The 13,968-nt window shown below is 37.3% G+C and overlaps 1 long non-coding RNA gene across 1 annotated transcript; it reads left to right on the top strand.

Annotated features, from left to right (window-relative positions):
* The first annotated feature begins 20 nt into the window (after positions 1-20).
* Positions 21-9,992, top strand: LOC139041134 (uncharacterized). Its single transcript, XR_011495823.1, has 2 exons — positions 21-214; positions 9,745-9,992. It is a non-coding gene; the product is annotated as an uncharacterized lncRNA (long non-coding RNA).
* Positions 9,993-13,968: the final 3,976 nt, after the last annotated feature.

Here is a 13,968-nt window from a genome sequence, read left to right as displayed (position 1 = left end):
GTGATCCATCCCCATTTTACACACAAAGAGGAAACTGCCCCTCACAGTGAACCGACTTTTTCAAAGAGAAGGAATTCCTGAGTGATGGAGCCAGCATTCCAGCCTCCTTTCAGATCTCCTCCGCTGGCACTTCTTGCTGTGCTGCTGCAGTGGATGAGGAGGTAGAGAGAACAAGTTGTGAAGGAGGGAAGATGGGTCACCTTTTAACCCTAACGTAAGTGGAGACGCGTAAGCATCAAAAGAGAGACAAAGAGCAATGGTGACAGGGATACGTGGGAAGAAGAAAGATTATTGGAATAATTTTAAATTTCTTGTTCGTTTGGCCTCCTCTCTTCTATGGAACGTTCACCTTTCAAGTCACACAACCTGAGGTGTGGGAGATGCTGAGAAGTGCTTACCTCTCGCTCTTTGCTCCTGACTTTCTTGGTTTGGCCTTCTTGCAATGGCTCTATGATTTTTGACCAAGTATCTTACAACTCTTTCCCTAGTCAGCTTTTTTGTAAGGAGGATGTAATAATATTTACACCTTGGCTACAATAACTTAATAAATGGCTTTAGAGTGTTTTGAGGTTCACAGATAAAAGACATAATAAATTCAAAGTATTACTTTCTTTCCTTTAAAGTGCCATTTACCATAATAAAATTCAGACTCCCAAGGTACAACATGATCGTAGAGCCAATTCCTGAAAAATAACGCGCCTAGTTGGGAGTTAGAGATTTAGCTAAGCAGTTACGTGTTTCCTCTGTGGAGTCAGCAGGTTCTGTTAATCACAGAAGGCCTGGGAAACAACCATATGTCCTGGAGAGAAATTCATCGTTCACTATCATCACCATTGTTGTCCATGACAAACATTAAACTTTTACTCTGTGCTGAGCATTATGCTAGGAGTTGAGGCTACAAGAAAGTATGTAACATAATTGTTCGTTTCAAAGAGTAAAATCTGTCTGGGAACAGGATATGTGCGAGCAAAGATAGCCAGTGATAAACAGTAAATGCTTGCTGCAGACAGCTGTTAAAGAATTCACAGTCTGAGGTGGTCAATAAAAACAAGTAGCAGGAGGGACCAGCACTGGGCTTTGAGGGACAAAAATTAATAAATACAGAAAAAGGTAGAGGGCGTTTCAAACCCATAGACCATTGGTTCTCAAATCTCCCTAGGAGTTTGTTTAAAATGTATATTCTTGGATGCTGCCCCCGAGATTCTGAGTCAGGTTATCGAGCTAGGGCCAAGGTGCCTACATATTTAACAAACACCTATTGATTGTGACATAGGTGACTATAAACTTGCTACTCAAAGTATGATAGGAGGACTAGTGTATTTGCATCCTCTGGGAGCTTATTAAGAAATACAAAATTTCAGGCCCCATCCCAATTATACTGATTCAGAATCTACATTTTAACAAGAGCCAGTGCTGATTTATATGCATTTTAATTTGATAAGAAGTGGTTTTTATAGGAATTCTTATTCAAGTTCATTGAATTCTGAGAAACGCTACTAAATAAAAGAAGTTTCAAGAGATGGAATTATGTAGGGCAAGTATAAAAGACAGAAATACAAGTTTTAATTCAATGCCAGAGTCAACGAGCCCTCACTTTTATCAGCAAGATCGTGACAGATATAAGCTGATTACCAGAAATCTTGCCTAGTGTCTTTGACTTATTGCTTAGGAATTGAAGGGTAACCAAGGAGACCAGAACTCATCAAATCCAGGAACGGTGTCTAAGTGTGTCCAGAAGAGGGAGTGTATTAGTTTTCCTAGTCAAGGAAAGCTCAGAAGCTTTAATTTCTGGTGGAATTTGCCCAGGGTATTCTGTATTTTAATTTGCTAAATCTGGCAACCCTAACTGTGGTTATGAAAGAGAGTATCTCTCTTGGTCCATATACATATATATTTTAGGATCATGATATATGTAACTTACCCTCAAATGGTTCAGAAAAATACTGTGTGTTTATATAATATAAACATAATACAAACATATAGTTAGAAAAAAACAAATAATAAAGCATATGGGGTTAATTTTAACAATAGGTGAATCTGGGTAAATGAAAGATGGACATTCTTTGCACTATTTTAATTTTTGCAACTTCATTGAAATTATTTCCAAATGAAATTTAAATAAAAATGTAAAAGAAAAACCTCAAGTGTATAAGAAATATCCATTTCTTTATTGTTTTAAAAAATCTCATTAAGAGATTCATTCTACCAGGGTAGTGAGAAATTAAATTTTCATCAATATCAGGGGCTCCCCTCTCCACCCAGGCGTTATATGGTGCTGGGGAAACAGAAAGAGTCGATAGCTGTAGTTCACCAAGGTTTCTGCTAACATCTGTATTGTCCGGAGTTGTAGTGGTCTCTGGAAAACTGACAGCTTTGTCCTTGCATCCTATTCATAAGCTATGGCCAGGAAACTTGTTTGAGGCTGTGAACCCCAAAGCCTCATGGCCATCCCCTCTAAAATCTTGCCAGTTCCTTGAAGTGCTGCCACCAGGCAGGGCTCAGGACCTCTCTCTGTCATTGCTCTCCTATTTTAAGACTCTAAATTTTGAGGAAATCTATCAATCTGCTATGTGATTACTCTGAAAAGGGAAGTATTTTCTTGTTGCTCACAAAGATGCTTGCATAAACTCTAGTGAACTCTGTATTAAAAAAAAAAAAAGTCAGGCAAGGAAGTTGAGTATCTTTCAAGCAACTTTCTACTTTTAGCCCTCTTACATAAAACCTCTGCTGAGGGAAGGGGATATAACAACAAATAAAAAGTGGCTGTTTTTGTGTAAGGGGGAAAGAATGCAGAGCACACTTGGGATTAGGGTGAAGCGAGGCAAAGAACCTAGGTACTCCCTTTCTATCTAGAGGCACTCCCTTTCAGGTTTGTGGAAGTGCAGGATTGGTGCCTGAGAGTGAGTGCCTCATTACATTTTATTAAACAGCTTTATTGAGCTATAATTCACATACCAAAGAACTCACCCATTTAATATATACAATTCATTGGTTTTTTGTTATAGTCACAGATATGTGCAAACATCACCACAGTCAATTTTAAAACATTTTCATCACCTCAAAAAAGAAATCTTGTATGCCTTAGCTATCAGTCCCCTGTTGCCATATCTCCCACTCCCAGGCCTAAGAAACCAGTAATCTGCTTTCTATCTCTATGGATTTCCCTGTTCTGAACATTTCATATAAGTGGAATCTTATAATATGTGGTCTTTGGTGACTAGCTTCTTTCACTTAGCGTAATATTTTCAAGATTCATCCATATCCATGTTGTAGCGTTTATGAATATTTCGTTCCTTTTTATACTTGAATAATATTCATGTGTGTGGGTATACTACATTTTGTTCATCTGTTTGTCCATTGATGGACACTTGGGTTGTTTCTGCCTTTTGGCTGTTATGAATAATGCTGCTATAAACATTCATGTACAGGTTTTGTATGGAATATGTTTTCATTCCTCTTAGATATATACCTAAGAGTGGATTTGCTGTATTAGGTGTTAACTCTATGTTTAATCATTTGAGGAACTGCCAGACTGGTTTCCAAAGTGGCTGTACCACTGATATTCCCACCAGCAGTGTATGAGGGTTCCAATTTCTCCACAGATTTTCCAACACTTGTTATTATCTCACTTTTCAATTCTAGTCATTTTTGTGAGGGTGAAGTGATATCTCATTGTGGTTTAGATTGGTATTTCCTTAATGACTAATGATATTGAGCATCTTTTCATGTGCTTATTGGCCATTTGTATATCATTCTTGGAGAACTATCTATTCACATCCTTTGCCCGTTCTTTAAACTGTGGGGTTTTTTTATTATTGAGTTGTAAGATTTCTTTATATTTGTGGATATAAGTCCCTGATACACATTAGATATGATTTTCAAATATTTCCCCTTATTCTGTGGGTTCTCTTTTCACATTCTTGATGATACCATTTGGAGCACAAAAGTTTTTAGTTTTGAGGAAGTCTGGGGTTTTTTTGTTGCTCTTACTTTTGGTGTCATATCTGAGAATCTTTTGCCAAATCTAAGGTCATGGAGATTTACCCTTTGTTTTCTTGTAAGAATTTTATAGTTCTACCTCTTACATTTAGGTTGTTGATCCCTTTTGAGTTAATTTTTATGTATTTCATTATTTTTATGTGTTGCTGCATTTAGTTTGCTAGTATTTTCTTGAGGATTAATTTGTCCATATTCGTAATAGGTATTGGTCTGTAGTTTTCTTTTCTTGTGATGATCAGAGTAATACAGGCCTCATAAAATGAGTTGAGAAGTGCTCTCTCCTCTTCTAATTTTTGCAAGAGTTTGTGAAGAATTGTCATTAATTCTTCCTTAAATTTTTAGTAGAATTCAGTGGTGAAGCCATCTGGGTCTGGGCTTTGTGGGTAGTTTTCTGATTATTAACTCAATCTCTTCACTTGTTATAGTTCTATTCATTTGTCTATTTCTTCTTGAGTCACTTTCAGTAGTTTGTCTCTTAGTAGGAATTTGTCCATTTCATCAAGGTTATCTAATTTGTTGGTATACAATAAACATGGTATTCCTTTATAATCAGTGGTGTTTTTTTTTTTTTTTTTGGCTTATTTCTCTTTTAAGCTCTCCCAGGTGTTTCCAATGTGCAGCTGAGGCTGAGAGCCATCTCTTCAGAGTGGGGATCTGACCTTTAGGTTTTTTGTTTGTTTGTTTTTGGCTTAAAACAGTAGAAATTTATTATCTCAGAGTTTGGAGGCCGGAAGTCCCGGTTGAGGTGTCCGTAGAGCCATGCTCCCTCTGAAGTCTCCAAAGGAGAATCCTTCCTTGCCACTTGAAGCTTCTGGTGGATCTAAGTGTTCCTTAGCTTGTGGCTGCATAATTCCAACCTCTGCCTCTGTCTTCAGATGGCCTTCTCCTCCAACTCAGGGACAGCCAAATGGAAGAGATGCATAAGCCAAAGTATGGAGGGATGAAGTGGTATGGAGCTTCCATGCCCTCTGAGGGCATGCCACCCTCCTAGTGCCTCGTGTGTTCACCAGAATCTTTGGAGTTTTAATGTCAGTTGTTATATTTGTTATTTCTAGAATTCTTTTAGATTCTTTTGCAAATTTGCCATAGCTCTTTTTATGATTTCCTGTTCTCTATAGTGATCTTCAAACTTGTCTTTTCCTTCTTTAACTATAGTCAGCATAGTTGTTCAATATCCAAAATCTCTGTGAATCGGTTTCTCTTGTCTATTGTTTTTGATAGTTCTTGCTCATAGACTCTAGTTTCTTTGTGAGCCTTGTGCTTGTGTGTGTGTGTTGGACATTATATTTGACAAATATTTGTGGGAATAAATTTAGACTTGCAATGAAAGTACTTTTCTTTAGAGAAGATTTGCATTTGCCTCTGCCAAATGCCTGGGTATTCAACTACTTTAAGGCTTGAATTTTTCACCTGTTCTTGTCACCCTATTTAGGCAGTAAGTCCATGTATGGTATTCCTTTCTCTTCACCCTCACTCTGGGCATGAGATCCCAACATATTGTGGAGTCTCAACATATTATGAGAAGTTTCTTCTATTAGACTCTCAACCTTTTGCAGACCCTGGGCTTTGTTTTCTGTCTTTCTTGCCCACAAGGGTTTTAAAAGTAAGGTTCAGAATTTTCAGGATTGTTCAATGCTTTGAGAGCAAAAGCCTCATTTTCCATAGTTACCTCTCTGGGATGACATTTTCCCTTCACTCATGGCCTGGTAATTTCTTGCTGGCTTGTCACCTTTCCTCTGTGATTTAAAAAAGAAGGTTAAAAAATTTTTTTTCAGCTTTGTTATTTAGTTATACCAGGAACGTTAATGTTAATACAAATAACCTGGTCTGCCATTTTGGGAAACGTTATATTCTTTTAGTTTGATAATCAATTTGTGTCTGTAAAATATTACATCAAGTTGATCTACCATGTTATTTTTTTAATGTGTCTCCTTTAGTAAGATTCTTAGCTTGTCTTCATTTTTTTTCCATAATAAATAACAATAACAATGAACATCTTTGTGCTTAAAGCTGTCTTTGCCTTCTGCAGTATTCCATACATCTAACTTCTTGGGAGTACAGTTACTGGGCAATATACTATAAATGTTTAGGACATTTGATTCACAAAGAATTGAACTAATTTCTTATGAATGAAATTGCGTGCTGGTAATCTTTTTAGTTCTGTCATGGTATTATTAATATCTTTTAAAACGAAGTCCAATAAACTAGTCCTGGCCACCTGTGTAAATAGTTCTCAGGCAAAAGATGGCCCTTTATGAGTTTTCTTTTAAAATATTAACTCTTTTACATAAATTATTTAAGTTCAACTTAATGTAGCAAATACTTGCATGTCTAGTGTGTGTAGGCATCCTTCTAGGTGGTGCAAATTCAGTGGTAAAAAAAAAGAGATTCTGGTCCATACCCTTATGAAACATAGGGTGAGGAGCACAGACAAATAACACATCATTGAAATATACTGTGATAAGTGCTTTGACGATAGTAGTCCAGAATAGTATGAGAGTACGGAAGAGAGGCAGTTAACCCAGACTGAGAGGGCGATGGAAGCGATCCTAGGGGAAGGAACAGCTATGCATACTAAGTCTTGAAGTCAGGGAGCCTAAGTTCTCCAACTAGGTCCTTATTTTTCAAGATTCTTTGAGTTTCCTAGGTCCTTTGCATTTCCATATAAATTTTAGAATAAGCTTGTTCATTTCTACGAAAAAAAAAGCCTGCTGAGTTTATAATTAGGACTGTGTTAAATCTCTAGGTCAATTTGGGGTAATTGACATTTTAATAATATTGAGTTTTTCGATCCATGAGACTGGTATTTCTCTTTATTTTGAAAGAATTTCTTTAATTTCTCTCAGCAATGTTATGTATTTTTCAGTGTAGAGGTCTTACAAGTCTTAAACATATTCCTAAATATTTTATTTTTAATGCAAATGTAAATGGTTTCATTTTATAGCATAGCCTGGAACTAAAGAATAAATAGGAGTTAAGACAGGGGAAGGGGATTTGGAACTCCAGGCAAAGGAAGCAAAATAGGAAGGATATTTGGATGCTGAGAGCTCAAAATGACAAATATCTGCCATAAGCCTCTTTTATCATGCTCACACGGAAGAAATATTGCTGAGGTGAATAACAGCAGCAACAAAGAACACGTATTCTTCTTTTTGAGTTCTAAGGTCTGCAGTTATACACTTAATAATAATAACATCTAATAATGTCTATTAGGTAGATAGTATTAGCTAACAATAGAACAATAATATCTAATAAGTTGATGAGTTAGTTTAAAATCTTTTGTAGAAGAATACATTTGGAGAACTTTTACTACCTGACTTCAAGACTTACTATAAAGCTACAGCAACCAAAACTGTGTGTTGTACAGCATTAGGAGAGACAAATAGATAAGTAGAACAAATTAAAGAGCCCAGAAATAGATTTAGAGTCACTAGATTTTCAACAAAAGCACCAAAACAAGTCAATAAGGAAAGTAAAGTTTCTTCAACATATGATGTTGAAACAACTGAATATCCATCTGGGGGAAAGGAATCAACCTTGGAGGCTGGCCCTGTGGTGTCGTGGTTAAGTTTGGCATGCTCTGTTTTGGCGGTCCTGGCTTACAGGTTTGGATCCCAGGTGTGAACCTGCAGCACTCATCAGCCATGCTGTGGAGGTGACCCACATACAAAATTGAGGAAGATTGGCTCACGGTGAATCTTCGGCTGCAAAAAAACGAAATCAACCTTGACCCCTACTTCACACCTAATTTAAAAGTTAATTTTAGATTGATCATAGACTGAAACAAAAAGCTAAATCCATAAAGCTTCTAGAAGAAAACAAACCAGAATATCTTTGCAACTTGGGAATAGGAAAAGGTTTCTTAGGATAGAGGAAGCATTAATCACAAAAAGATAAAATTGATAAGTTAGTTGTCATCAAATTAAAACTTCTCCTCATCAAAAGATAGCTTTAAGAAAATAATTGAGGATGGGAGGGCCAACCCTGTGGCCTAGTGGTTAAGTTTGGCATGCTCCATTTCAGTGGCCTGGGTTTGGTTTCTGGGTGTGGACCTATACCACTCATCAGCAGCCATGCTGTGACAGCAACCCACATGCAAAATAGAGGAAAATTAGCACAGATGTTACCTCAGGGCGAATCTTCCCCAAGTGAAAAAGAGGAAGATTGGCAACAGATGTTAGCTCAAGCCAAATCTTCCTCAGCAAAGAAAAGAATTAGGTAAGCTACAGATTGGGAGAAAATGTTCTCAAAATATATATCTCATAAAGAACTAGTATTCAGAATATGTATAGAACTCCTAAAATACAATATTAAAAGAAGAAACCTCATATCTTTTTATTGCAATTGACAAAAATAACCTTAATATAGCTTAAGTAGAAAACAATTTTTGCACAACAGAGAGAATGTACTTAATGCCACTGAACTGTACATCTAAACATGGTTAAAATGGTAGATGTTGTGTTATTTATATTTTACCACAATAAAAAAGATTGAATGTATTGGCTTGTGTACCTGAGAAAGGCAGGAGTGGAGCTAGCTTCAGGCACCCCTGCATCCTGACATGAAGACTCTTGTCTCCATCTTTCAGCTTCACTCTTTGTCCCCTACTCAGTCTCTCCTACTTAATGTTTTGGAAGAAGACAGTATTGGTTACACACAGCTTGTGGCAATCCTCATCCCAGCTAGCAACACCAAAAAGAAAGAGGATTTGTCTCTCTGCTTCAGTAGGTGTAAATTTCAGGGAATGATTGGCTCAGCGTGGGTCCTGGTCCCACCAGCCCTTGGCCATGGGAAGAAGGGTAATAGGATTGATTTAATCCAGAAGAATCACATAAAATGAATAGTGAAGGAGGAACAGTTCCTCAAAGGAAGGGCAGGGTTCTATTATGGGAAGAAGGGGAAAGGGGACACCAAACAGACAAAACACGAAAAACAGATGCCTTCAGTATTGATTTGGTTTCTCCTCTTTGACTTTAAACAAGTTCTTTACCATCTGTCCATCACCTTTCTCAATTCTTTCTGAAATATTCTAATCTTCATTTATTTATTCAGCATCTTTATATCATGCATCTACTCTTGTGCCATGCGCTCTTCTATGTGTTGGGGAGAGAGTGGGGAACAAGTCAAAGTCCCCGTACTCTTGTCCATGAATGATTTTCCCTTTCATATGCAAGTATTTGCCAGCTTCATATCGTGCCATATCCAAACAACACCAGTAAAGAAACTTTTTTTTTCCTGTTGAAAGGAATGTTAAGGGGCCAGCCCAGTGGCACAGTGGTTAAATTGGTGTGCTCTGCTTTGGTGGCCTGGGGTTCACTGGTTTGGATCTGGGGCACAGACCTACGCACCACTTGTCAAGCCATGCTGTGGCAGGCGTCCCACATATAAAGTAGAGGAAGATGGGCACGGATGTTAGCTCAGAGCCAATCTTCCTTAGTGAAAAAGAGGATTGGTGGCGGATGTTAGCCCAGGGCTAATCTTCCTCAAAAAAAATAAAAAGAACAATGTTAAATGTCTGCTGCATTTGAAAGCTTCCACTTTTAGTGATGTAGTAGTATTCTTTACCTAGAGCCACTTAATATGTATATGTCATTCTGAACTTTAAAAATCATGAAGTATCTTGTATTTATTTCAATTCTAAACCTTGACTTACCCAGTTTGTGTTCATTTTCATTTTCTGCATACCTGATAGCTCATTTTGAAATAGTATATTATGTTGCTTTCTATTTATTTTTTCTTCCACAGAGCCCTCGTACATAGTTATAAGTCCTTCTCATTCTTCTATGTGAGCCGCCACCATAGCATGGCTACTGACAGATGAGTGGTGTGGTTCCACAACCGGGAGCTGAACCCAGGCTGCTGAAGTGGAGAGCGCTGAACTTTAACCAGTCGGTCATCAGGGCTGCCTCATGTTGCTTTCTATTTTAGAAAACGTCTTTGTGCTTGCGGATGCTAGATGATTATAAAATGTATGGTACCTTGTTTTCTTATAATTCTTTTTTTTTTTTTGTATTCTACTTATTTCATGAAAGAACTGGTAGCCTGTAGTCAATTTTCTGTTCCTAACAATGTTTCATTTCTTGAGGAAATCTAAGATCATCTTCTGTTATAATATGCAGACAGTATAGTATTGTAGACAAAGGATAATTGAATCTGTTGGAGTCAGCTCTGGCCTCTGTAAGAGAAGCTGTGATTCTTATGATGATGTGATGTCCTCAGCCTGATATATCCTGGAAATTTCTAGGATTAGAAGAAAATGACACATTCTGGACTCAAAGCAACGGGAAAAACCCCACATTATTTGGTAAAGGGAGGACTAAATGGCATTATTTTCTGTGGATTTTATTGTTTAAAACAATTCTTTATAAATCACAAGTTGGAACAAATTAAACACATGCATACACACACTCAGAGACACACACACATATATATACACGGTCTACATCACTTAACAACAGGGGTACATTCTGAGAAATGTGTCATTAGGCGATTTCATCATGGTCTAAACATCATAGAGTGTGCTTGCACAAACCTAGATGGTATAGCATACTACGCACCTAGGTTATATGGTACTAATCTTATGGTACCACTGTTATATATGTGGTACATCATTGACCAAAATGTTGTTCAGTCACACATGACCACATATATAATATGATCTCTAATTTTTCTGCCCACCCTTTAATTAGGAATATCAGTGAGGAGTGACATGGCCAAAAGTATGTATCAGTTGTGATAGCGTTCAGCTACATGTAATGAAAACCAAACTATAGTGGCTTAACCAAAGAGAGGAGTATTTTTATTTTCCAAATAACAAGAAGTCCCAAGGAAAGCAATCCAAGGGCAACAAGTCAAAGACATCATCAGTGACCAGCCTCCTTTTATTTTCCTGCTCTGTCATCCTTAATGTGTGGCTCTCATCCTTATGGTCAAAAGATGACTACTAACTTCTGTTTCTGGTCTGGCGTGTAAGGAATTTGGGAGTCATCACTGCATCCTAACAACAAGTAAGAAGCTGAGAAAACTGAAAAATCAAAAACTCTTCTTGGATCCATCAGAGAAGTGAGGTCACAGTACAAACTGCTGCCCCCAAATTGGAGATGCAGACAGGCCTATACAAAGAACCACAACTTACCAGAGCAGAAACCTTCTCAGGAACCAGTGCAAAGGTTGGAAAACCTAAAGTCTAATTGGTGAATTGCTGGAGGCTCAGTGTGGACAAGTCTGAGAATCAAAAACTCCAGGAAGGCCCAGTCATATGGGAGGGTCCTACACTTTTGTCAGTTTTACCTCCAGGAGGTTTGTCAGGTTCTCACAGTGAATATTGGAGAAAAATCCCTCATGCTTCTGGCAGAGCAAGGGGAAAAGTAGGGATTTTGAATACACCAGAGCATCTCTTCTTCTTAGCAAGGTCTGCCCTCAGGAGAAACTGTTTAACCAGAACCTAATCTGCTGGTCTATTATAAGAGCCTGACTGACATGGGGGAAGGGAACTACCCCAACCCCAAAAGAGCTGGGGGACGATTAAGAAGTATTTGTGAAGTTCACACTCCAGAGGCACAGGCTTATTAAAAAACTGATACCTAATCATAGGACTACGGAACACTTTACCTCCCCCTAACACTTACCACCATGTTACTAAAGGCTTATTTACTGCAGTTCTTTTACCCAGTACAGGCATACCTTGTTTTATTGCTCTTCACTTTATTGCACTTTGCAAATGTTGTGTTTCTTACAATCTGAGCTGAAGGTTCAGAAGATGGTTAGCATTTTTTGATTAAGGTATGTATGTTATTTTTTAAGACATAATGCTATTGCACACTTAATAGACTATAGTGTAAACATATTTTTTCTTGTCCCTAAAGCCCCAGTACCTAGTTGTATATCCTAGTTTAGGTCCTTCTGGTTCTTCTATGTGGGATGCCACCTCAGCATGGCTTGATGAGTGGTGTGTAGGTCCACGCTCAGGATCTAAACCTGTGAACCCCGGGCCACCGATGTGGAGGGCATGAATTTAATCACTACACCACCAGGCCAGCCCCAGAGTAAACATAATTTTTATATGCACTGGGGAAAAAAGTTCATGTGACTCTCTTTATTGTGATATTCACTTTATTGTGGTAATCTGGAATCGAGCCACAATATCTCCAAGGTATGCCTGTACATCATGTCCAGCTATCAAGAAAAAATTACAAGGCATACTAAACGGTGAAAAACAGTTTGAAGAGACAGAGCAAGCATCAGAACGAGACTCAGATATGGTAGGGATTTTAGAATTATCAGATTGGAAATTTAAAACAACTATTATTAATGTGCTAAGGGCTGTAATGGATACAGTAGACAGCATGCAAGAACAGATGGGTATGTAAGAAGAGAGATAGAAATTCTAAGAAAGAAAAATTCTAGAGATGAAAAACACTAACAGAAGTGGAGAATGCCTTCAATGGGCTTATCAGTAGACTAGACACAGCTGAGGAAAGTATCTCTGAGCTTGAGGATATCTCAATAGGAACTTCCAAAACTGAAAAACAAAGAGAAAACAAACTGAAAAACAACAATAACAGAATATCCAAGAACTGTGGAACAACTACAAAAGGTGTGACACATGCATAATGGGAATACAGGAGGAAAAGAAAGAAAAAAACAGAAGAAATCTTTAAAACAATAATGACTGAGAATTTCCGCAAATTAGTGTCAGACACCACACCACAGATCCAGGAAGCTCAGAGAATACCAAGCAGGATAAATGCCAAAAAAGAGCCTGTACCTATACCTCTAGCATGTCATAGTCAGATTGCTGAAAATATAAGATAAAGAAAAATTTCTGAGAGAACCGAGTTAAAAAAACAGCTTACCTATAGAGGAGCAAAGATAGGAATTATATCCAACTTCTCCTCAAAAACCATGCAGGCAGGAAGAGAGTGGAGTGAAACATTTAAAGTGTTGAGAGGGAAATAAAAATCTGACCTAGAATTCTGTTCTCTGCAAATTAATCTTTCAAAAGTGAAGGAGAAGTACTTTCTCAGACAAACAAAAATGAAAGGAATTGTTGCCAGTAGACCTCCCTTGCAAGAAATTTTAAAAGTTCTTTAGAGAGACAGAAAATGATACAGGTCAGAAACTTGGGTCTACATAAAGAAAGGAAGAGCACTGGAGAAGGAATAAGTGAAAATAAAATAAAAACTTTTAATTTTCTTATTCTTAAGTGATCTAACAGGTAACAGTTTGTTCAAAACAATAGCAACACTGTATTTGATTATGTGTGCTTATGTATGTATATATATCCTTATGGTTAAGTGAAATGAATAATAGCAATGATGCAATGGAAGGGGGGGAGGAATTAGGATTGTTTTGTTATAAGGTACTCATACTACCTGTGAAGCAGAATAGGATTATTTGAAAGTGGCTTTGGATTAGTTGTAAAGGAATACTGCAAACTCTAGGGCAACCACTAGAAAAAGTAAAAAAAAAAAAAAAAAAAAGTATAATTGAAGCTAAAAAAGGAGAGAAAATGGAATCTTATCATATGCTCGATTAAAATGACAAGAGGCAATCAAAGAGTGGAAGACAAAAACAGGCACAAAGAACAAGGGCAACAAATAGAAAACAGTAACAAATATGTTAGATATTAATCCAGCTATAACAGTGACTTTTAATGTCAATAATCTAAATACAGCAATTAAAATACTGATATTTTCAGAGTGGATGAAAAAACAAGAGCCAGCTATATGTTGTCTTCTAGAAGCCCACATTAAATATAAAGACACACGTAGATTAAAAAGTAAATAACTGGAGAAAGATATACCATGTTAACACTAATCAAAAGAAAGCAGGAGTAGTTATATTAATTTCAGACAGGACAGATTCAGAGCAAGGAAAGTTATCAGAGATAAAGGTGGACATTACATAATCTAAGGGGTCAATTCTTCAAGAAGACATGATGATCCTTAACATGTATATGCCTAACAA

This window comes from Equus asinus, chromosome 20 (assembly GCF_041296235.1).
Source record: "Equus asinus isolate D_3611 breed Donkey chromosome 20, EquAss-T2T_v2, whole genome shotgun sequence".
NCBI classification, from domain to species: Eukaryota; Metazoa; Chordata; class Mammalia; order Perissodactyla; family Equidae; genus Equus; species Equus asinus.
Note: the sequence above shows the minus strand (reverse complement) of the source record. Positions and strands in the feature narration are given on the sequence as shown.